This window comes from Crotalus tigris, unplaced genomic scaffold (assembly GCF_016545835.1).
Source record: "Crotalus tigris isolate CLP2741 ecotype Arizona unplaced genomic scaffold, ASM1654583v1 scf7180000017634.973608, whole genome shotgun sequence".
Classification (NCBI taxonomy): Eukaryota; Metazoa; Chordata; class Lepidosauria; order Squamata; family Viperidae; genus Crotalus; species Crotalus tigris.
The window spans coordinates 590,019-615,592 of NW_024096528.1; the positions used below are offsets into that span (position 1 = coordinate 590,019).

Genomic DNA, 25,574 nt, shown 5'->3' on the forward strand with positions numbered 1-25,574 from the left:
GGAAAACCAACAGGGTGGGAGCGGTCCTAATCTCCGGGGGGAGCTGGTTCCAAGATGTGGGCACCATCACAGAGAAAGCCCTCCTCCGGGGCCCCCCCAAATGGCACTGCTTGGCCGACGGGACCTGAAGGAGGCCCAGCCTGTGGGATCTAACCGGACGAAGGGAACTATGAGGTAGTAGGCAGTCTCACAATTAGCCTGGCCCTGAGCCATATAGAACTTTAAAGGTAATAACCAACACCTTGAATTGGACCCGGAGACCAATAGGCAACCAGTGCAGCTCACGGAGGATAGGTGTAACGTGGGTGTACCGAGGAACACTCGCTATCACTCGTGCGGCTGCATTCTGGATCAACTGTAGTCTCCGAATACTTTTCAAGGGTAGCCCCATGTAGAGCGTGTTGCAGTAGTCCAGGTGTGAGGTGACAAGGGCATGAGTGACTGTAAGGAGAGCCTCCCGGTCCAGGTAGGGTCGCAACTGGTGCAACAGACGAACTTGTGCAAAGGTCCTCCCAGCCACAGCCGTCAAATGATGTTCCAATTTCAGCTGTGGATCAAGGAAGACACCTAAGTTGCGAACCCGCTCCAAAGGGGGTATATATACTTTATATATACTATTATACTTTATAATCTATCAATCCCTCAATATCTGTGTCAAACTCCTTTAACCCCTCCCAAAATTACTATATCCACAACAAACATGTTAATATATAGACAAGCATCTTCTTATTAAATTCAAATCTTTAATTAATTTTTATTCAATCTAACATCTTATTTAACTGTCTTAAACCATAAATCAATCCATATCTAATAAGCCTTTTAAACCCATTATACGGTATAGAACCTTGAGTCACACTCTCAAATCTTATTCTAGCTTTCTTTTTATGTCAGACAGGTTTCCATAGCAATGCCTCTATATCAATGAACAAGACGCTTTTTGTGCCTTGTATCTTTTGGGTCAAACAAAAGCGTCCCCTTTTCTGTTTTAGAGACCTAGCTCCTTTGTAAATAATCCCTTGTTGTTTTAAAGAGTCAAGTCTCCACATTTGAAACTGTTGAATAACAGACTCAGTTATGTCCAACTTTGTAGTTAATAGTTGCTTATCCAAGCTATCATGGTTCTCGGTTAGTTGAGCTTGTCTATCCATTTCTGTTGGTTTTGGAATTTTAAGTGGTTTAATTACAGTCCTTTTTGGTTCCTCGGAGATCTCATCAGAATGCATATGAAATAAAGTGGAATTTTCTTTAATCATAGTTGGTTCCACTTCTGTTGTTTTTTTGGTCTATAGAATGCTCAGATAGAGGGCATTGGGGGTCAATTTGTAGATTCAAAGCAAAATTTCTGTTTCTTATAACTATAGTGCAATCTTTTATTTGCAAACGTATTTGGTCAGTAGCTTCATAAAGTTTTTCCAGTATGAATTTATAGTCAAGTTGAACATAGGGTTTCTCCATTTCAAAAATAATTAGAAACAGTCTGTATCTTTTAATAGGGGCTGTGTTCCAGGAACATTTAATCAGTATCCACTCCCACAAATACAGCTGTTAAGTTTCTTTGTCTTTTCCCTTTTATGGTAATCTGAAGGTCAATCTCACCATCAGAAAAAGAAACAGTTGAAATTTTGACTTTTTCCACAAAGTGTCTTCAGTAAAATATAAAATCTCCTCCCAGACACCAGGAATAATGTTAACAAGATCAGAAAACACACAAAAAGGGAGAATTCTTCAGATGTAGACTAAGTCCAGTAGTAAATTCAATATTAAAAAAATTTTCCAAGACCCCAAAGTGAATAAAAAAATAAAAATAAAATAAAAAAATCACTTTAAATTAACTCAGTCTATTTAAGCTTCTTTTCCCACACTCATAAACACCGCTTTCTTAGAGCAGGGAAATGATTTCAAAAGTGGTTTTTACAGGCACAAAAGAAAAAGGAGAACCAAAAGAAGGGGGGAAAAGTCTCAACTGGCTCAGCTGCGCTTAGATGTTCTTCTGACTTCTGGTAACAGTGGCAAAGTGAACGGCCATTTTACTTGCCGGTCTTTCCACCCTCGGCCCAAAGGAGCAATCTTGAGCCATGGAAGAAGCTGCTGCTCTCCCACGGACGACGAGGACCTCCTCAACAGTAGCCGCCCTTCCAGGGCAGCTTTTCGACCTGATTAAGGGTCTATCGGCACTGGAGAATCAGCTGGCAAAGAGAGCAGTCTCTTCGCACAGCTGCAAGCGCTGTAATCTGGAACCAGAAGTCGTTATCTCAGAGATTTTAAAACATTACAAATTGATAATTCATTTAAAATGCTCTCAGCAATGGAAAGAACTGTGGAAATGTTGTAACAACAAAAATAACAATATTATGGTAATAATATTGTAATTGTAATAATAAACAGCATGTATGTTACTGCAATCATAAAACTGTCATGTAAAAATTCAAAATTAAAATAAGCATTTATATAAAATCTTTGAAGCTTCTACATTTAGAAATTTCCACATAGCCCCATTTCAGTATTTTATTCAAAGATATTATTATAAATCAAACGAATTAAATTTGTGCAAAATAGGAAGAGTTAAAAGCCAATAAAGAATAATACTACTGCTATTGATCCAAAGTGGTATATTGGTATATTCCTGTATGGGGATTATTATATTACTATAATATTATTATTAAAATCAAACAAATTTAATTTGTGTTAAATAAAAAGAGTTAAAAGCTAATAAAGAACAATACTACTGCTGTTTGATCCAGAGTGGTATATTCCAGTATGGGAATTTGGTAATATGTTCATTGGATAAAGTATTATTTGAACAGCCAAAATCATATTTCCTTGTAAAAAAAAAAGCCTTTATTATAGTCTGTCTCTTTTGTAAAGATGGAATTTGGAAACTTCCAGAAAACACAGAACAAGGAGAATAGGTTGTAAAATAGTTATTCTACAAGCTACAGAGGTAGAATAGCTAGGCAACAATATGTTTCAATAAAATGGGGGAAAAGTTAATAATGAGTGGCAATTTCAGAGTAAGTACTTAATGTGGAAGTATGATTCCCACAGCTGGGATATATTTCTAGGTAAGCATTAATTAGGCCTTGGTTTCCTAGAAGGTAATAAAAACTATATTTGGCAACCCCTTTAAGCAATTCAGCATGCTTTTTATCATAATTCACTTGGTGAAGGTAGAAATTAATGACACTGAAAAAACTCAGAAAAATCAAGATCATAGCACATGTTGCCTTCTTCGTCATATACTTACAGTAAATGGACCAGAAAACTACAGACCAATCAGTTTAATATCAATACTTGGGAAGATCCTAGAAAAGATAATCAAAAAACAGATTTGCAAACAGTTAGAAGCAAACAAAGTTATAACTAGTAGCCAGCACAGGTTTGTTTAAAAAAAGATCATGCCAAACCAATCTTATTTCATTCTTTGATAAAGTGACTAAACTAGCAGACTTGCAAAATGCTGTGGAAGTAGTAAGCTTAAATCTAAGAGAGGCATTTGATAAAGTAGACCACAACCTACTCCTTGGTAAGCTAGAAAAAGGTGGAATAGACAATATCACCACCAGATAGATCTGTAGCTGGCTAGCAAACCATACTCAACGAGTAGTCCTCAATGGCACTACATCCATATGGAGAAAAGTAAGCAGTAACACAAGGCTCTGTCTTAAGTCCAGTACTCTTCAATATCTTCATCAATGACTTAGATGAGGGAATTGAAGATGAACTCATCAAATTTGCAGTTGACGCTAAACTAGCAGGAGTATCCAACTCCCCAGAAGACAAACTCAGAATCCAAAAAGTTCTTGACAAACTTGAACAATGGGCCCTATCCAACAAAATGATGTGGAGAAAAGCAAAGTTTTACATTTAGGCAGGAAAAGCAAAGATACAAGTACAGATTGTACTGGCTTAAAAACAGCAACTGTGAGAGGCACCCTGGAGTCCTCGTGGATGATCACTTGACTATGAGCCAGCAGTGTGCAGCAGCAGCTTAAAAAGCTAATGCAATCCTGGGTTGTATAAACAGAGGCCACTTTATAAAACCTTAGTAAGACCACACCTGTAATACTGCAGCCAATTTTGGTCACAAAAAAGATGTTGAGAGTTTGGAAAAAATTCAGAGAAGAGCAACTAAGATGATCAGGCCTGGAGACTAAAACATACAAAAAACGACGGCAGGACTTGGGTTTGGCTAATCTAAAGAAAAGAAGAAATAGGGGAGACATAATAGCATTGTTCTAGATTTGAGGGGCTGCCACAAAGAAGAGGGAGTCACATTATTCTCCAAAGCACTAGAGGGCAGGACAAGAAACAATGGTTGGAAACTGATCAAAGAGAAAAGCAACCGGGAATTAAGAAGAAACTTCCTGACAGTGAGGACAATTACCCAGTAGAACAGCTTGCCTCCAGAAATTGTGGGTGCTCCATACTGGAGATTTTAAAGAAGAGGCTGGACAGCCACTTGTTTGAGATGGTATAGGTTTTCCTGCTTGAGCAGGGGGCTGGACTAGAAGACCTCCAAGGTCCCTTCCAGCTCTATTCTATTCTATTTTAATCCACAAGCACTGATGAAATAGCAAGTCTAAAAGAATCCAGTCACCCTGGTATCTTTATTTCATGAAACTAAATTTAAGATCACTTAACTGAATTCTGCTAATCCATTCAAGGATCTTTCATTTACGTTTAAGGCTTGCCCTGCGTGCAATTTCTTATAAAATTGCCTTCAATCACAATTTTAACTGCTAAAAGTAAAAACCTTGAGTCATAGCCCATTTCTAATCACTGAACTGGATAATACAGACTTTATGAAGAGAGAAATAAAGTATGAAATAGTAATCTATGTCGTTGTTATTGTTGCTAAATCATGCCCAATTGTCTGTTACCCCGTAAACCACAGCATGGCAGGCCATCCTGTCCCCCACTGTCTCCTTGAGTCTGCCCAAACTCAGGCTCATTGCATCTGTGACATTTTCTAACCATCTCATCCTCTGCCTTTTCCTTTCGCCTTCTATCTTTCCCAACATGAGGGTCTTTTCCAATGATTCCTCTCTTTCCATTTGGTAGCCAAAGTATTTGAGCTTCAGTTTCAATATTTCTCTTTCTAAAGAACGGTCAAGGTTTATTTTCTTTAAATAGCACAATATTGATGTAATTTAATTACCTTGGGTGGAGGTTGGAAATTAGAACAATTTCTACTGAATATGATGGTTTCAGTATATAATAACTGTTTTAAGTTGAAAACACTAGCAATAATAAGATGAGGTAGAAGCAAGAGACTATAATGCAAACATTCTGTAACCACAAGCAAGATAAAACTATAATTTATAAAAGAATGATGTCACCAGGAAAAGTAGAAGAGCTCCAAATTCCTTTTTCCCCATTAAGCATAATACAATTCTGGCAAATTAAAGTATGCAAATAAGAAATTATATAGAGTCAAGGATACAAACCAGTAGAGCCCATCATTGCAAAAAAGAAAAAAGAAAAGAATCTTGCTGGATTTGTCAAATGGTCCATCTTGTTCCGTATCATCTCTTCTGTACAGAATTTTCTTCAGATTTTCTGACTGATGTTTTTTTCCCAGTCCCATCAGGAAAATACAAGGACTAAATCTCCAATATTGTTCACATCTCCATTATTCATTTATTTACTTTATTTGATGCTCATCTCATTTCAAACAACTGTGAGCAGTTTACAGAATAATAAACATTTAAAAGATTTTTAATTTTTTGAAAGTTCAAAAATAGAATTTAAAGCAATCTACACTACCCAGAATTACTTTTGTGAGATGTGTGGTCATATAAATGTGAAAAATAAGCAAATAAATGAAATTCCTCCAGCCACAGAAGAGAAGAACTTGGCTTTTCTGGTGTGTAGAGACTACAAAGCAACAGTAAAGTGAAGAAAATGTCTGTGTTCTCATTTTTTTCCTCTTTGGAATCCTTCATCTTCAGAACATCATGAGAACTCTAATTCTAGCACTTGACCACTGATTGAAATGCATTATCATCTCTGGGAGATAATCTATAATTAAATGCTATTATTCAAATTTAATTTATATCCTCACTCTACCCACTTCTTAGGATGTGGGCCTTAACATATTATTCAAGGAAAAAATGCTGCCCTGGGGTCAAAGAAGCGTACATGCCACTAGTTTAAATCTTCTATTATGCATTATTTCTCTGAAATTTGTAGAGAAATGGCACATAATTCTCCCTCTATCTCTTTAAATGCTTCTGGATTAAATATAGCATACAGGAATACTTTGTATGATGCCATGTGTCCCACACAGAGTAGTAAATATAGCTTTCTCAAATTTAGACAAAATAGATCATCTGTCCTCTTTTTTAAGTCCAGAGAAGCAGAGAATGAGAAAAATCCAAGTCATTAGAGGAGAAAGTAATAAATATTCTACATGATGCAGGAGACAACCCTTATTAGAATTCAGATTCTTTTGTGCCAGATGATCTCTGCACTTTAAAAGACAGAAATTGCCCTTGGAAATATGTAGCAGATTGATACACATTCTGAAGAAATTACAATTGCAGTCACTTTTCCCAATTCAGCAAAGGTGAACAAGATAGCAAGCAATACTTGTACTTAGAAATGGATTTACAAAGACTATTTTCTATACCAATTGATAGTTTTTTAGAAGACAAACCATCATTTTTCCTCTTTAAGCAAGTACTATTCCTTGACGGATAGAGAGTGAAGCTGTCAGCAGATAAGAGACTCCCAAATTGATACTTAGCAACCGACCAAATAACTTCCTGTCCAGAGACAGAAGTAAAAGGGTATTTTTACCAAATAACACAATTAGTCGTAATACAGGGCTACATAGATTTTATGATTGTCAGCCTACTTAAAATTTTTGATTAATCATATTTTTTTAACTAGTTAAAATAAATGTGAATATTACTAAAAATATTATATTGGAAAACAACTTACATGTTGTTAGTACAAAAATTGTTTTAGAATAAGTCTGTGTTATTTTTAATATCTATCATTTTGTGATACTAAATTCCAGATTCAAAAATGAAGAAGTGTGCTTTTAACTTATACTCCTAACAATTAACATTTGATTTTCCTATTTAAAATGTAGAACATAAACATTTTTTATGAAAGATATACAAAAACAGATAAATAATTCCACACTTAACCAAAAACTGTAAATATAAACTCTGCTATTGGGGTACAGTTAGTTAAATCAGTCGGGTCATCTGTGATTTGAAATCCAGTTGATTCTCAGATTTTGCTCTAGTTATCTCTAAAATCACTGCAAACACTGAATTAGTGAATATGAACCATTGTTTCCAGGGGAAATACAGAATGCTTGTTCATGGGAAGAAAACTAAAACAAGAAAATAGAGTGTCATCTTGTTCGACCTTCAGCTGGGAATGTGTGTGTCACCCTACTCAAATTCACCACTTTGTGCATGTCTACAAATATCCATGAAAGCACCATCATGTTGACCTGGGGGTTACATATAAATTTTAATAAGTAAGAAAATTTACAATCTGGGAATAATGAGGATTAACTGTATATTCTTGTTATTTGGTTTCCCCCCAAAAAAGCCCCCCAGACCATAGAATGAAATAGTAAAGCACGTCAAAGATAATAAAGTAAGTATGGGTTATTTAGAGGCTGATATCACATAGATCAGTGGTGTCAAACTGCCAGCCAGTGGGCCAAATCATAGCAAAACCGTGCCTACCCCATTGACGGCAATGGCAAAAAAGTCACAATATGTCACAACACGTCACATGACATTGCAAGTTTGACACCCCTGACATAGATGAACAAACTCTCTAGAAAACTAGCTTTTAAAATACTAAAACCAAAATCAAAGGAAACATCTACTTGCAACACAATCATTAACATTTATGCATTTTAGAAGTCTAATACTTAGTCTAGGGAAGAATTAAAATTAGAAGGTCATGCTTGTCATTGGTTTACATATCAACAGATGAAGGAAAGATTTAAACTAGACAAAAAAAGCCATGGTTTTGAGTTTGCTAAAAATGAATCAGAAATCCTATTATATGGTAGTGATGATCATGTAATTGCCAAGGTCTTCTTCTTCTTGTTGTGCCATATCCGTTATCAGACATTGGCGATCATGTTGGCGATCCTGTTTTTTTTTTTTTTTTTTTTTTATTGAAGATTTTTACATTTTACAAAAACAAATCCCCTTCCCATACCCCCCCCTACCTCAGCCCCCCCCCTTCCCAACCTCCCAAACCCTCCCCTGGACTTCCCAGAGCTGAGTACAGGCTTAATTAAAAAAAAAAACTTAAAACACTTTTAAAACCTAAACAAATTTAAATACAATCATCATTCTATATAAGCTCCCTCCAAAAACACAAATTTAAACATTACTTTCTTTGAATATCTATATCTATAGTATAAAATCTAATTTCTCCCTCTTTCTTTATCCTAAAACGAAAAAATAAACATACAAATCTTTGTTATACCATTAAAGCTAAATACTCTTAAAGAACTTAAAGTAAGTACATATTTCCTTCAATCTTCATAATCTTCTCTCCTATCCAAAAAAAAAAAAACTTAAAAAACCTATAAGTCCTAAACAAATCTAAGCACATTTAATTAAACAAATTATTTTCTCTTAAAAATATTAATAATAATATTTAAAAACTAGAAACACTTTTAAATCCTAAACAAATCTAAATACAATCATCACTCTATATAAACTCCCTCCAAAACCACAAATTTAAACATTACTTTCTTTCCTAAACAAATCTAAACATTTAATTAAACAAATTGTTTTCTCTTAAAAATATTAATAATATTTAAAAACCAAATTTAAACATACTTAAAACTTGAACAAGTTATACTCCCTTCAAAACACAAATTTAAACATTACTTAAAATTTAAAACATTAGAATCCCCTCACTAAAATAAGCAAATTATAATCCCTTCAAAACACAAATTTGAACAATATTATCATTAAAGGTTCAAAACTTAAAACAACAAAATTAATAAACACATTAAACATTTCAATCTTCACCAATAACTAATTCCATCCGTAAAAAACTGCATCCTTATCAGTCTCAATTATATTAGTATTATTAATTATTCACATTCCAATTTTTTCCATTCTCCATTCTTCCATTCTTCCATTTCCCTTCTCCATTCTTGTATCAAACTCGTAAGAAATGCTGCAAGTTCTGCCTTAGGAGACTGCTCCAAAATTCCTGAATCTCCCATCGACTCCGAAGCCAATAAGGGTTCCTTAAATTCCTCCTTGTATTGGTCTTTACAATTGTAAGTTGTACAAGTTATCCTCTGCCCGTTCCTCTCTTGTTGATGCCCCTCAAACTGAGATTTCCCAATTTCCATTTCAGGCAGCAATTCCACCCTTAAAGATTGCTCCAAAGACTTTGTAGGTCTAACATCTCCCAGAGATTCAGAAACCACTGAGTATGAAACTTCCTTAACCTTCTTCTGTTGCTGCTTTTCTTTGGAATTATATACTGCACAAGTTGTTTTCTGCTCCTCAACCTGGACTTGTTGAGGCCTCTCACACAAAGATTCTCCAGTTTTCATAAATATAGGCTCTTCAAACTGTGATTCTACATTCTTTTCTTCCAAAGCTTTAAACTTAATAGATGGCGATGCACATACCCCCAGGACCGAAGTATAAAAATCTTTTGCTTGAGAAACAGTATTAAGTCTATAACATGTCCCCAGGTAATTCACCACCATTCCAGTCGGAACATCCCATCTGAATGAAATTTTTCTCTTTTTAAGTTCATTTGCTAAAAAAGCAAACTCCTTTCTTCTTCTTAAAATTTTAGATGGGATCTCTTTAAAAATTATAACATCTTGTGAAGCAATTTGAAATCTCTTCTTATAATAGGCTTGCACAATTTCATTGCGTAAAGATCTTTTACCAAAGTAAATTACCACATCTCTTGGCAGATTCTTCTGTGCTGCCACCACAGAGTTAACCCTAAATAATTTTTCAATTTCATTAAGTATTCCCTCTTTTTCTTTATTCAAAATCAATGCAAAGTCCTTTGCAACCATCTCCTTCAGATCTCCTTGCAAAGACTCTCCCAGGCCTCTAATTCTTAAGGCATATTCCATTTGTCCATATTGAAGCATAAGAATCTCATTTTCCATTTCTTTTTCCATACTTTCAATTTTCCCCTCCATTATGTCCACTTTTTCAGCTACCTCTTCCACATGGGAGTTCACCTTTTCAAGAACAGAAGCAACACCTTCTAAAGCCAAAACAAAATCTTGTCTCAAGATCTTATTGTTTTCCTCTAAAATCTTTTTCATTTCTGCCCTAATTTGAATTATAACATCTCCCATCATGTCTTGCAAGTCCTTCATAGTTATTAGCTGACCCCCAGAAGAGGGTGAAACTGTTGATTTAGAAACTGTAGAAATCCCTGGACGCTTTGGAGCCATCTTAAAGAAAAACCTTTAGTCCTTCTTAAGAAATTATAAAAATTCCTTCAAAAATCATAACTCCCTCCAAAGAAGGTCATTATAATAAAAAGAAAAAAGGGAAAAAAAGGAAGAGAAAAAGAATTAAAAAAAAGTTTTACTCCTTCTTAAAAATTACAAAAAATTAAACAGAAAAAAGTCCTTCAAAAAAGGGTCATTACAATAAAAAAAAAGGGAGTTCAAAGGAAAAAAAAAAGGGAGAAGAAAAAAAAAATAATTAAATAGAAAAAATCCGTTCCCAAAAAAATACTTAGAGATACCAAAAACAACCATTCCAATCATAAGGAAATAAAAAGAGAAAGGGAAAGGAAAGAAAGAAAAACACCAAAAAGCCTGCCGGTCAGCATTCTAACTTCCAGAAAAAAAAACACCGAGGAGTTTGCCGATCGCCATTTTACTTTCCCTTTCAACAAAGAAAGAAAAATAAAAAGAGAGAATAAAAATAGAAACAAGTCTTAAAACTTAAAATCCAAATAAGTCAAAGAAAGCAAAAACTAAATCCTCTACTCAGCTCTGTCCGTTTATAAAAAAAAAAACTCACCAGTTCTCTTTAAGCACGGAGGTGTTTGCAGCGGCTCGTTTTGTCCCTGAGGACAAAAACAGCTGGGAAGCGGAGACAAGTCTGAACTCCGTGGGAGCACTCCTTTCACCCCCCCAAAAAAAAACTTGGGGGGTGCGAAAGAGGCTCTACCACTATTCAGACACTCTCTACCCCCCCCCTTTGCCCGGGAGGGGGATTTTGAACCGCTGAACAGCTGATATCTGCTGTTCATAGCGGTTCTTACACTTACCCAGGAGGACGGCTACAAAGTAGCCGCCATCACGCGCGCAAAATCCACCGGAAGTCCCTCGGCGATCCTGTTTTTATCAGCAGGCACATGAAAAAGTGCTACTGAGTTTTGTCCAAACTAGTCCCGATGTTCTTCTTCTGCCTGGACCTCGTTTGCCTTCCATCTTTCCCTGGAGGATTAAATGGAGTATGCCGTATTTTTCTGGGTGTCGCATTGCATGTCCGAAATATTCTAATTTTCATTTTTTAATTGTTTTGATGATTTCCCTTGGCTTTCCCAGTGACTTATCACCTCCTCATTTCTGATCTTGTCAACCCAGCTTATACATAACAGCCGCCTGTAAATCCACATTTCAAATGCTTCTAGTCTCTTCAGGTGGCCTTCTGTCAGAGACCAATTCTCTACTCCATAGAGTGTTATCGATTATTAAAATTGAATTTGGAAAATGAACATGTAAAACATTGTATGATCCAATGGGCAAGGAATTTTGGATATAATGTGATGCTTGCACAATGGGAGAATATGTGGATAAAAGGCTTAAAATTCACATTAAATTATAACCTAAAAGAATTTTTTTACAAAATGATGTATCGCTGGTATTTAACACCAGATGAGTTATCTAGAAAGTATAAAGGTATTTCAAAGGAATGCTGGAAAGGTAAATGTAAATAAGAGATTTTTTTATCATTTATGGTGGATATGTGATAAGGCAAAGAAATATTGGAATAGGATCATACATTAATGCAGAAAATTCTTAAAGTAAACATAAAAATTAATAAAAATTAATAAAAATAAATTTTCCTTCGGGTCTAATGGAAAGAGAACTGGGGGAAAAATTGGAATTCTGATGTTATATATGATGACGGCAGCAAGATTGCTCTATGCACAAAAGTGAAAGGAGACTCAATTCCTACAATGGATGAATGGTTACAAAAGCTGATCGAATTAGCAGAGATGGCCAAATTGACTGTGCTGATAAAAGAAAAGAACATAAGTACTCTTGTTTCTACTTGGAAACCGCTTTTGGACTTCTGCTTGAGGTGGAAAAAATGGTATTGTGATTTTGGGTTTTACTGATTAGACTGATTTGCCGATACAGAAATGGCTAGTGCATACTACTATAAAAATGTAAAAAAATGAGATTTGATTTTAATGTCTGATTTTATTGCAACAGAGAGAGTCGGAAGTCAGTACCTTTTGTTTCTTCCCTTGCCTTTGTTCACACTTTTTTTGTTTCCCCTTTCTCTACTGTTGTTTCCTACTCTTTGCTTTTGTATTTTCACATTTTAATGTTATAAATGAATAAAACCTATAAACAAAAAAAGAAGTCTAATACTTACCAGGTTGAGTTAACAATGAACTAAAATGTATTTATATTGTATTAAATTCATTATCAACGGATTCTGATAATTATGAGTCAATTAAGAACTAAGAAGCAAAGAGACCAGGTACTTATTGCAGTTATGTCTGAAAAATGATACAGCTTTTTATAAAATGAGAACTATATGAATTATAATTAAATCAACACTTTAATTTCATGTTCCTCGGTACTACGTATCTCTACAGAAGTGACCACATAGAAGCAGTGACTTTTGACTTGGTTTGAATGTATTGATGAAATCCACACTGATATTTTGTCAGCATCTTTAAGGAATTGATATACTTATTGTGACTCTCTCGTGGATTCTAGATTGACTGAGATTTGAGAGACAAACGCACTGGTCCCTGTATATCTGGTTTCTTTATATCTCTTATAAAGAAGGAGGTATTTAGTTTGTTGGGGAAATGTTTAGTTTGTAAGAATAAACATAGTTTCTGAGTGCTTCTGAAACTGTATTCAATTGCTATCTCAATACTATTACTATATAATTACTATTATAATACTTTATGGCAATGTTTAAACTATATTCTATTCAATATACGTACTATACACTATACCAGTGGTTCTTAACCTTTTTGAACGAATTGCCCCCTTGAGCCAATGAAGAAGTTGTCATCGCCCCCCTCCCCCAACATAACCTCTCAATGACAACGTAGGAAATAATTCTTCAATTTATGCAAACACTTTTTTTTGTTTTCTTTAAAATTGTCATCAGGACATATCAATGCAAATAGTTCGTTTCCAGTCTTTTTCCCATATCTCAACTGTATGAAAAATTTTGGTGCCATCCAGCACTTTATTCCCAAACTTCGTGACACATGTATTTCATTATTATCTTATTTATTAAAGACACTTAAATGTAATGACCACTGAAAACAAAATTCAACTGCAAGAAAGTGAAATGCCCGAAAAGAAAAACAGTAACATTTAATGATTGAATTACAAGTGAAATTTAAGACGCAAAAAGAAATATAAAAAGGGCATAAGAACATATTGCAATGCAGGAACTAAGAATTTCAAGAAGAAAACTCTGAAACTAAATTAAGATTTGAGGAAAGTACATATAGTCACGCACACTGTAAAAAGGATTAAAAAGACACAAAGAAAATATAATATCAAACTGGAGTGCACGCTAAAAAAGTACAATACAAAGAGACACAGAGCACAACAAATGTTTTACAGAGCACAACAAAAATTCGAAAACAAAGCTGAAAACTCAAACTGTGACGTCAACATTACAGCTGATATCACAGGGGACAGCCACTCAGCATGCAATGTTTCGAAAGAAGTGCTCCCCCCTCCATCACTGCCCATTCTGGCCAATGGCACGCCACTGTATGGGTAGAGGCTGCTGCGCAACGCGCATGAACATAAGCGATGCATATTCACATATGTACGGTGTTCTGTACTGAAGCTAGCTGGAGGAACATTTGAAAACAATTCAATCCACTAATAGTGAGCGATCTGATGTTTTTGTACCATAGATACACAGCGATTCACTGTATGAAAAAGTCTCAAAAGTGTCCCCAAAATTTCTCACTCCATCGCCCCAATATTGCCCCCTTTTCATTCCTTCGCCCCTACATCGCCCCTTTTCATTCCATCGCCCCCCTGAAAAACGAAATCGCCCCCTGGTTAAGAAACACTGCACTATACTATTATCTATTACAATTATCTATATTCTATACTATACGCTATTACAGAGAGCCAGTTTGGTGTAGTAATGAAGGCATCAACTGGAAGACCATAAGTTCTAGTTCTATCTTGGATACAAATTGCAGAATGACTTCCAGAGCCTGGGGCAGGAACTTAGCAGAATAGGCTGTAGGCTTAGTTTTTCAGAGGTCTTACCAGTGTATAAGGACCAAAATGGAAAAGGCCAGCGTATAGCACAATTCAATATGTGACTAAAGGAGTGGAGTAAAGGGGAAGGCTTTGGATATATTAGTCACGATGTCAGCAGCTGGTCCAATGAAAAAAATGTACAAAAGAGATGGTTTCCATCCATCAAAGAAAGGGACTGAATTACTTGGCTATAAATTCACAGATTTTCTGGAGGAATATTTAAACTAAACAGCGGGGACAGTGAGCTAATTGATACAGAACATCCCTGTCCCTGGCAATCTAAAAATTATAGGGCTATCAGTGCATGTAACATAGATGTGTGTGTGGACAAGAACATCAACCTTGCTGTCAAGCAAAATCAAGCTCTTAATAGCAAGTGCCACACAAAGTGCACTAACCAAATAGGTGGTAAGACATTAGGGGAACTCAGGCACTATACAGGTTATGTAGGAAGTAAACACAGGGTCGGTCATAAGGAACTCAAATGTCTATACACAAATGCACAGAGTATGAACAGCAAACAGGGTGAACTAGAAATTCAGGTTGATGAGGGCAGATATGATATTGTTGCCATTACGGAAACATGGTGGGATGAAACCCACAAATGGAACACACAGCTAGAGGGATTTAAATTATTTAAAAGAAACAGACCAAATAAAAGAGGAAGTGGAGTTGCTCTCTATTTAAGAAATAACTACATCTCTACAGAAATAGAGCACAACAATGATGAAAACTGTCCTGAATGCATATGGGTCAATATAAAAGGAGGGAAACGACATTGCCATAGGTGTATACTATAGGCCACCCAACCAAACACAGGAAATAGATGAACTTTTTGCTAGTCAGCTAACTAAGGTATGTAGGAAGCACATCACAATAGTAATGGGGGACTTTAACTACCTTGACATCAACTGGGAGACAAACTCTGCACCAAGTGGAAGATCAAACAGATTCCTGACAAACCTAGCAGACAACTTTGTCTCCCAAAAAGTAGAGAAGGGAATTAGGGGATTAGCCATTTTGGACCTAATTCTCACTAACAGAGATGAAATGATAGAAGGTGTTGAAGCCATAGGAACCTCGAGAGGAAGTGATCATGCAATATTGGAATTCAACATTATGGAAGCACAAGCAATAGAACACAGTCAAACTAGAGTCTTGGACTTCAAGAGAGCTAATTTCAATAAACTTAGAGAGGGTTTGGGAAGGATTCCATGGATAAGAATCCTCCAGGGGAAAACAACTCAAGAGGCTTGGGAAATTTTGAAAAGTGAGATAATAAAAACCCAGTCTAGCACAATACCAACAAAGAGGAAAAATAACAGCTCTCAAAAGAAACCAGCATGGCTGCATAAAGAACTCTCTGATCAATTGAAAGATAAAAAGAACAAATATAGAAAGTGGAAAGAGGGACACATAACTAAGTCAGAATATCACCAAATAGCCTAAGCCTGCAAAGACGAAGTGAGGAAAGCTAAGGCTCAAAATGAACTAAGGCTTGCAACCAAAGTCAAAAATAACAAAAAAAGCTTCTTTCAACATGTAAAAAACAAGAAAAAAGTGAAGGAAACAATTGGTCCATTAGTGAGTGAAAGTGGCAAGAAGATGACAAGCAACAGGGAGAAAGCAGAACTATTTAACTCATTTTTTGCATTTGTCTTTACACAAAGGGAAAAAACAGACCAACCTATCAGAAATAGTGCCATAAAAAACAAAATAGAAATACAAGTTAGGATAGGCAAGAAAATGGTAAGTGAACACCTGTCCAGCCTAGACGAGTTCAAATCACCAGGACCAGATGGATTACACCCCAAGGTTCTCAAGGAACTGGCAGATGTGATCTCAGAACCACTGAACTATATTTTTCAAAGATCCTGGAGCACTGGGGAACTACCAGAGGACTGGAAAAGAACTGATGTAGTTCTCATCTTCAAAAAGGGGGGAAAAAAGGACCCAGGAAATTACAGACCTATCAGCCTGACCTCAATACCTGGGAAGATTCTGGAAAAGATAATCAAACAACGAATCAGCGAACACCTACAGGCAAACCAAGTCATTACTAAAAGCCAACACGGGTTTGTCAAAAACAGATCATGCCAGACAAATCTTATTGCATTCTTTGACCAAGTGACAAAATTAGTGGACCAGAGGAATGCTGTGGATATAATTTACTTGGACTTCAGTAAGGCATTTGACAAAGTAGATCACAACCTACTACTTGGTAAGATAGAAAAATGCGGATTATACAGCATCACCACCAGATGGATCCATAGCTGGCTGACTGGCCATACTCAGCGTGTGGTCCTCAATGGAACCGCATCTACATGGAGGGAAGTGTGTAGTGGGGTGCCCCAGGGCTTTGTTCTGGGCCCAGTGCTCTTCAACATCTTCATCAACGATCTGGACGAGGGGATAGATGGGAAACTCATCAAATTTGCAGATGACACCAAGCTGGCAGGAATAGCCAACACTCCAGAAGATAGACTTAAGATACAGGAGGATCTGAATGAACTGGAACACTGGGCGCTATCTAACAAAATGAAATTGAATGGTGAAAAAAGGTTCTACATTTAGGCAAGAAAAATCAAATGTACAGGTATAGTATAGGGGGTACCTTGCTCAATGGTAGTAACTGTGAGAGGGATCTTGAAGTCCTAGTTGACAATCATTTAAATATGAGCCAGTAGTGTGCTGCAGCTGCCAAAAAAGCCAACACAGTGCTAGGCTGCATTAACAGAGGGATAGAATCAAGATCACATGAAGTATTAATACCACTTTACAATGCCTTGGTAAGGCCACACTTGGAATACTGCATCCAGTTTTGGTCACCACGATGTAAAAAAGATGTTGAGACTCTAGAAAGAGTACAGAGAAGAGCAACAAAGATGATTAGGGGACTGGAGGCTAAAACATATAAGGAACGGTTGCTGGAATTGGGTATGTCTAGTTTAACGAAGAGAAGGACGATGGGGGACATGATAGCAGTGTTCCAATCTCTCAGGGGCTGCCACAAAGAAGAGGGAGTCAAACTATTTTCCAAAGTGCCTGAAGGTAGGAGAAGAAGCAATGGGTGGAAACTAACCAAAGAGAGAAGCAACCTAGAACTAAGGAGAAACTTCCTGACAGTTAGAACAATTAACCAGTGGAACAACCTGCCCCAGAAGCGGTGAATGCTCCAACACTGGAAGTTTTTAAGAAGAGACTGGACAGCTATTTGTCCGAAATGGTATAGGGTTTCCTGCCTGAGCAGGGGGTTGGACTAGATGAGCTCCGAGGTCCCTTCCAACTTTATCATCATCATCATTATAACGTGGTGACCTTGGGCTAGTCACTGTCTCTCAGTCCCAAGGAAGGAGGCAGTAGAAAGCCACTTCCAAAAAACCTTGCCAAGAAAAATGCAGGGGTTCTCCAGTATCCAAGAATCAAGGTACCTCCAAGAAAGGGACACGATTAAACAAACAACAAAAAATCACTACCATACACTATTACTAACATGCATCAACATTTCTTTCTTAACTGTTCGTCTTAAGTCCCCATCCCTCTCTGCCTCTTTTTCTGTTAATGGCCAGCATGTGGAGCTGTTGCATTTTTTTAACATTATCCTTTGTCTTGCTGTGCCACTATGTTTTCTTTTCCTGCCTTTTGGACCATCTGCTACTTCTGAAGGAAAAATACCTTTTGTTCTGTTATTATTCCTTATTTGCTGGTGGCGCCTAAGTCCTCTCACCCGTTTCAAGGTTGCAGCTTTATTGATCATTTTGCTGTGCTGATGGGGGTGGGGGAAAGAGTGAAAGGCTTAGCCTTAAATAGTATGGAGAGAACACAGCACAGGTGCCTAGAATTTTGCTGTGAAATTTCTTCCATAGACTCACATAATTAGGTTTTTAAAACTAAATGTATACTGTGTTATTCATTAAAAAAGTTCTTCATATATTATCACTAAACTATTTAAGCAATATACAGATTATTAATATATATTACAGGTGGCCATGAACTTATGTCCACAATTGGGATAAAAATTTCTATTGCTAAGCAAAGTGATTAGTGATCATGCCCAATTTTATGATTTTTTTTGCCACAGTTGTTAAGCAAATCATTTCAGTTGTTAAGTGAATCACACAGTTGTAAAACAAATCTGGCTTCCTGTTGACTGCTTGTCAGAAGCTGGCTGAGAAGGTCACAAATGGCAATCACATGACTCTAGCACACTACAATCATTGTAAATACATGCCAGTTGCCAAGTGCCTGAATTTTGATCACAAGACCATGGGGATACTGCAGCTATATAAGTGCAAGGACTGTCCTAAGACACTTTTTTCAATGCCATTGTAACTTCAAATGGTCGCTAAACAAATTATTGTGAGGACTATAGTACCTGTACAAATATGCATATATTACTAGCTTTATTAGGATAATTCCTAATTCTCTGTGCTTCTTCTCATTCAATTTTCCTATTAAAACATACCAATTATTTCAAATAAAAGAGAAGAAAAGTTCAGAATAAAAAAAATTAAGTTTGAACTATATTCTTAGACAAGCAGAGGCAATGGTACTATAGTATTTTTAAAATACAAAAATTGCGAAGAAAATGTTGAAGAATTTCTAATATATTTATTATATCTATTTTCAAGCATGCTTAGTAATTTTCTTACAGAATTAGATTATTTTATCTAGAAATGAATTACATTGATGGTAAATTTCTTGAGAAGATAAACACTTTTTATCACTCTCTTGAGAAATATCAAAAATTGTGACTGCTGTCAGTTATAGAAATGAGAAGTAAGTATATATTTTAAGGATTAGGGGGAAATCCTAAAGCAAATCTTGGGAAGCACTTAGCTACATGCAGAAACAAGAAAAAATCCAATGAATCAGCTGGTTTATGTTCTGTTATGCATTAATTTACCATTGATTTCAGTGCTTCTTAACAATATGTAGTTCTATGTGTTTTATTTATTTGTTTGTTTATTTAAGAAAATTTATATGGCTACCCAACTCACTCTCAGTAACTCCAGGTGGCTTACAAATGGTGAGTCCTCGAATCAATGGCGAATGAATACAGCACATTCTGTAGTTCCAATAGCTCCTTTATTGAAGTCTTTTCCACTCAGTCACAGCTCTGAGGCTCGCAGGCCTCTCAGACTCCTTTTAACAACGTCCCCGGGCAAAATGGTAACAATTAGGTGCGCTCCGAGCTTCGCACATGTGCGCGAAGCCGGCGCCAGCCAGTTCCAGGACCATTGCAACGTCCCGAGCCTGCCTTTGCAGGCTCAGGACACAACACCCCTTCCCCCCGAATGAGACTTATTAACTATATAGGTAGTTATACGCGACCTCAACATGAGCGTGGTGTGCCAACCCCAAACCTGCACATCTATTGCAGCTGTGCAATACCCGCACCACAATGGTACCGGGATATAGTTCTGGGATTAACACCCAATGCCCATACTTCCATTTTCTACAACAGCAGGCACCCTCTCACTTTTTCTGCTTTGCCAGCAGGGTTACAAAGTCCTCAAGATACTTGGGAGATCTTTTTACTCTCTGTGACCTCCTTAGATTCTGAGAATCCCCTATTTCCTCTTGTACAGAGGATGACATGGAGTTGCCTCCTCTTTCAAGCCCTGGTGGTCCCCGTGAACTGTGCCCCGTTGCCTGGTCTGCTTGCTTGCCCACCGGGACTTTGCTCCCCCATGAACCTGGTTGACCTGCCTAACTGTAGGCTCTCAGGCCCCTCTGTAAGCCTGCCACTGTTTGGCATTTCTGTAGAGCCCTCCAAGCCCACAATGGACCTATCAAGGGAACGCATCCCTTCACTCCCAAGCCCCATAACGGGATTGTCTGGGGTTTCTGCAGTGCCCCAAAATTCAGTTGCCCCCCAATCTATGCCAGAGGTGCCAGAATTGGGATTTGCCTCTCCGACCACCTCCCTGTGTGAAGTCTTCCTTCTGGAAACAGTAGCAGTACTGGGCCAACTTGACTGTTTGTGTGCCAGCTCTCTTGCAATGTTTGGGTTATTAGGATGCTCCCAGTTATTCTCCCTGACTGGAGTGCTGAATGGTAGTTGTGAATAATGAATATGCCCCCTGGGTGACTCCCTGGCTGGAGTAGGCACTGGTGCCTGTGTGATTTCTTGTTCCCTTGAATTCCTGTTTGGAACACTTGCAGAACCTTGGAACAGGCCGTCTGTGGCCTCCCCGTTTGGCCCCGGCTGCTGCCAACACCCTTCCCTTTGCCCATAGTGGTCCCCCTCCCCCCCCCCTGGAGAAAGCCCAGGAGTTCCAGAGGGTAAGTCCAGTCTCGTACGCAGCTGATCGATATGCTGCCGAAGGACACGACCGTCATCCAAGGAGACCTCGTAGGACAAAGGGCCAGTAACCTTGCATACAATGGCAGGAACCCACAAGTGACCCAGCCCGTAGTTCCGGGTCCATATGGGGGCATACCGTTGGTGGAAGGGTGGAATGGTGCAGAGGTGGCATGACGAATCATGTTGGCCTGTAAGAAAGCTTGAAACTCGAAAGAAGTGAATTGAGGACCATTGTCAGACACCAGGACATCAGGAAGCCCATGTGCAGCAAAAATCCCCCTCAGTACTTGAATGGTCTTGGCAGCAGTGGTTGAAGAGACAGGTACAACCTCAAGCCACTTTGAATAGTTGTCAATAAGGACCAAGAAGAATTGACCCTGAAAGGGCCCAGCGTAATCAATGTGCACCCTAGACCAAGGTGACTATGTTTCCTCCCATCTATGTACAGGAGTCTGAGGCATTTCTGGGCGTGAGCGCTGACACAAGTGGCATCCGTGCACCTGAGCCTCTATTTCCCTGTCTAACCCTGGCCACCACAAATGGCTGCGTGCAAGCGCCTTCATTCTGACAATGCCAGGATGGCCCTCATGAAGGGAAGCCAAGACCCTAGGCCTCATTGAGGTAGGAATAACAACTCTGCTGCCCCACAGCAGACAACCCTGAAAAGTGGATAACTCATGTTTCTTAAGCTAGAAACTCTGAAACTCAGTACATGGACAACTCTCTGGCCATCCAGACAAAACCCAGGACAATACACGAGTGAGTGTGAGGTCCGTGGCTGATTCAGCAGCCACATCCCTGGCATTTAACGGCAACTCAGGCAATGCCTGAATGGAAAGAATGTTGATGGCAGGGGCAGGGCAGCCTCTACCATTTGTAAAGGTAATCTGCTAAGGCCATCAGCATGGCCCATTTCCTTGCCAGGTTTGTGAACCAAAGAAAAGTCATAGGCTGACAGAAAGATGGACTTTCTCAGCATTCTGGGGGAGATGATATGGGGGGTTTGTTTGTTTGTAGTAAACAACCCCAACAGAGGCTTATGGTCAGTGTAGACCGTGAAGTGTCTGCCATATAGGAAATCATGGAATTTTTTAATTCCAGCAACAATGGCCAAGGCTTCTCTATCTATCTGAGCGTAGTTTCGCTCAGCAGAAGACAAGTTTCTGGAGTAATATGCAACAAGAACCTGAGTTCCATCAGGTCTTAGATGGCTAAGTACTGCTCTCACCCCATAAGGAGAAGCATCATAAGCGATGCACACAGGAAGAGTTTCATTAAAATGTGCAAGCACATCATTTGATGTAAGTAAGGCCTTAACCTCATTGAAGCTTGCTTCACGTGCTTGTGACCACTGCCACATTGCCTGTTTGTCCAAGAGCCGATGGTGGCTCAGCTACATTAGCTTTGTTAGGTATGAATGCATTATAAAAGTTCAAAAGCCCAGAAAAGCTTGTAATTCAGCTTTAGACTTAGGCCTAGGAGCCTGCAGGATAGCCTTTAATTTAGACTCAGCAGGGTGAATGCCCTTGGCATCTATTCTGAATCCCAGGAAATCTGGAGAAGACACTCCAATTTTGCATTTGTCTTTTTTAAGCTTGAGGCCTGTTTTCCTGAAACGCAGGAGAACAGCCCTCAACCTCTCAGCTAAATTTGAGTGGATTCTCCTGCTATTAGGACATCATCAAAATAGGGGCAAACCCCTGGTATAACCCTCAGGGTGTTTTCCATTATGCTTTGGAAAATTCCAGGAGCCACATTTACTCCAAATTGTAGTCTTTTGATTTTGAATGCCCCCCTATGAGTGACAATAGTTTGTGCTTCAGCAGCAGCTTCATCAACAGGTAACTGTTGATAAGCCTGTGCTAAATCCAGCTTTGCAAAAACACGCCCCCCTTTGAGGGAGGCCAAAATGTGGCTGACTACAGGTACAGGATATGCATGCTGTTGCAATGCCTTGTTTAGAGTGCATTTGTAATCTGCACAGATGTGACTGTCCCCATTAGCCTTAAGAGGCGTGACAATGGGAGTTTCCCAAGGACTTGAGTCAACAGGTTCTAAGACACCTTGCTGAATCAATTTGTCCAATTCAGCATCAATTTTCCCTTTCAAAGCAAAGGGTACTCTCCTTGCTTTTACTCTGATAGGAGTGACAATGGGGTCCAGTTTCAAGGAAACTGGAGGGCCTTTGTATGCTCCCAGCTGAGAGCTGAAGACATCTGTAAATTCTTTGCAGACTTCCTGTAGACCAGTGGTTCTCAACCTTTTTAATGCCACGACCCTCAACCAGTCGTAAGTTGAGGACTACTTAACCCGTCGTAAGTCAAGGAGTACTCAACTGGTGCAGCAGAATGGGACTTTTGGCAGGCTCAGCAGGGCAGAGACAGCCTGGACAATTCCTATTGGCTTTTGAAAGCCAATAGAATTAGACTCTATTCAAGAGAGACTATTCTATTGGCTTTCAAAAGCCAATAGAATAAAAGGGAGTAGCACAGCTAAGGAAAAGGGGGGAAAAAATGGCAGACTGCGTTGTTTGGCAACCCCTGTGAAATGGTCGTTCGACCCCAAATGGGGTCCCGACCCACAGGTTGAGAACCACTGCTGTAGACCTAATGTTTGCAAGCTGTGAAGCCCTGTAACTTGTATTCCCAAGGCCTCAAACCAATCGAGTCCAATGAGACTCGTGTGCTCACCCCCAACTACCAATACATCTAATGGACCTTCAACATCCTTGTATTGTACATTAAGGGTGGCCTCCCCCTTAACGCACACCTTGGAATTTTGGAAGTCCATTAAGACTATATCAGATAGCCTAAGCTTGGCCTGGAACCCACTTCTAGAGCAAATCTTTCTGAATGTGTGAATGGAAATAATTGAAAGTGTAGACCCAGTGTCTAGTTCCATAACCAATGGAACTCCTTGCAACTTCACCTTAAGTGACAGTTTCTTTTTAAGTGGCTTGTGTGTGCCTGTCCTATAAATGCTTCTATGTGATGCACAGAAACCCACCCTACTTTGGCTGGGGATCCTGGTACCTTTCAGGCGCAATTCTTCTCGGGGTTGTACCTTCTGACGGCCCAGACACACAGCTGCTATGTGGCCTTGCTTTCCACATGCTCTAAAGATTGTAGAACAGAACCTGCAGTCGGTCCTCCTGTGGCGACCTCCACACCCGAAGCACTTGGGACAGCTGAAGATTTTTCTTTGCCTTCCTTCTGTTTTCTTTCTTTGGCTGGGTAAAGATGATCCGCCTCATCTTCAGGATCTTCTTCCGAGCTCTCCTGGACTCCCTCATGGTGCACAGAGACGGCTTCTGGGTTGTTCCTGATAGGCCTCATGTTCTTGACTGCCCCACCTGCTGCCTCTTCTGCAGTGACCTCTCTCAAGGCATCTTGGAATGAAATGTCCTCCTTTGCAAAGAGTCTCTGTTGCAAGTCTCTGTTCCTAAGCCCACATACAAATCAGTCTCTCAACCTTTCTTCTAAGTCTTTAAAATCACAAGGCTTAGCTGCTCTTCTTAAGGCTGCAATGTATTCTTTAGCTGATTCACCAGCTCTTTAATCCCTCTGTTCAAAAGTATGTCTCCATGCAATAAGAGACAACTTGGGCTGAAAATGTTCCTTCAATATTTTTTTTAAATCTGTATACGTGACAGATTCAAGAGGAGCAGGGGCTGCTAAATTTTCAACAATTTCAAATGCATCTTGACCACAGACACACAGCAAAGTAGCGGCCTTTAAATCATCTTCCCTTACTTGATTTGCTCTAAGGTAATTTTCTACCCTGGCAGCATAAGACTCCCATCTTTCTGGATGCGTGACATCGAATTTAGACAGTCTCCCTATCTTCACCATTCTTGCTTCTTTGTAAGGAAGGGGTCTATCAGCCAGCTTACCTCCAGCGACGCTGTACTGGCAGGCCAGGTGCTGAGTTTAACGCCGTCTTCCTCTCTTCAGGACTCCTGGGTAAGCTTACAATTCTTCTTTTTGTTTGTTGTAAGCCATCCCACCTTCGTCGCCAGTGTTGGGTCCTCAAATCAATGGCGAATGAATACAGCACATTCTGTAGTTCCAACAGCTCCTTTATTGACGTCTTTTCCACTCCATCACAGCTCTGAGGCTCGTAGGCCTCTCAGACTCCTTTTAACAACATCCCCGAGCAGAATGGTAACAATTAGGCGTGCTCCGAGCCTCGCGCAAGCAAGGTTGCAAAGTAACCAAGGAGAGAAGCAACCCAGGATTAAAGAGTAATTTCCTGAGAACAATAAACCAGTGGAATGGCTTGCCTTTAGAAGTTGAGGGTGTTCCATCACTGGAGGCTTTTAAGAAGAGACTGGACAGCCATTTGTCTAAAATGATATAGTGCAATGATGACGAACCTTTTAGAGACCGAGTGCCCAAACTGCAACCCAAAACCCACTTATGCATCATCGGGTGCCGGGTGGGTGTGGCCCATTGGCTGGGTGTGGCCAATTGGGTCAGTGTGGCCCATTGGGTGAGCATGGCTGCAGTGGTAACGGCAGACTGGGTGGGACTAAAAAGTTCAATCAATCAATTGAACCACTCAAAAAAATTATCTAATCAAGAGCAAATTTTCAAACAGATGAAATTTGCTGCAAAAGAAAGAGGAAGACGGAAATCAACATTCTAGGAAGATAAAATGTGTACTTCACAAAGATATTTAAAATATTAGCAAAAGAGCTAGATTCCGTTGTATTTAGAAAGGACCCTGCTGAAATTCAGGAAGGTTCAGTGGGTCACTATCTCATAAATT

General features: G+C 38.8%; 1 long non-coding RNA gene across 4 annotated transcripts in view; it reads right to left on the reverse strand.

Annotated features, from left to right (window-relative positions):
- LOC120304350 overlaps window positions 1-25,574 on the reverse strand; it is a 56,227-nt gene that overhangs the window by 23,146 nt on the left and 7,507 nt on the right. For 2 of the 4 annotated variants that reach the window (XR_005555708.1, XR_005555706.1), the window contains exon 2: window positions 3,245-3,302. The exons of the other annotated variants lie outside the window; for them this stretch is intronic. This is a non-coding gene — a long non-coding RNA (uncharacterized LOC120304350). The remainder of the gene's footprint in view (window positions 1-3,244; window positions 3,303-25,574) is intronic. 4 annotated transcript variants of the gene reach the window in all.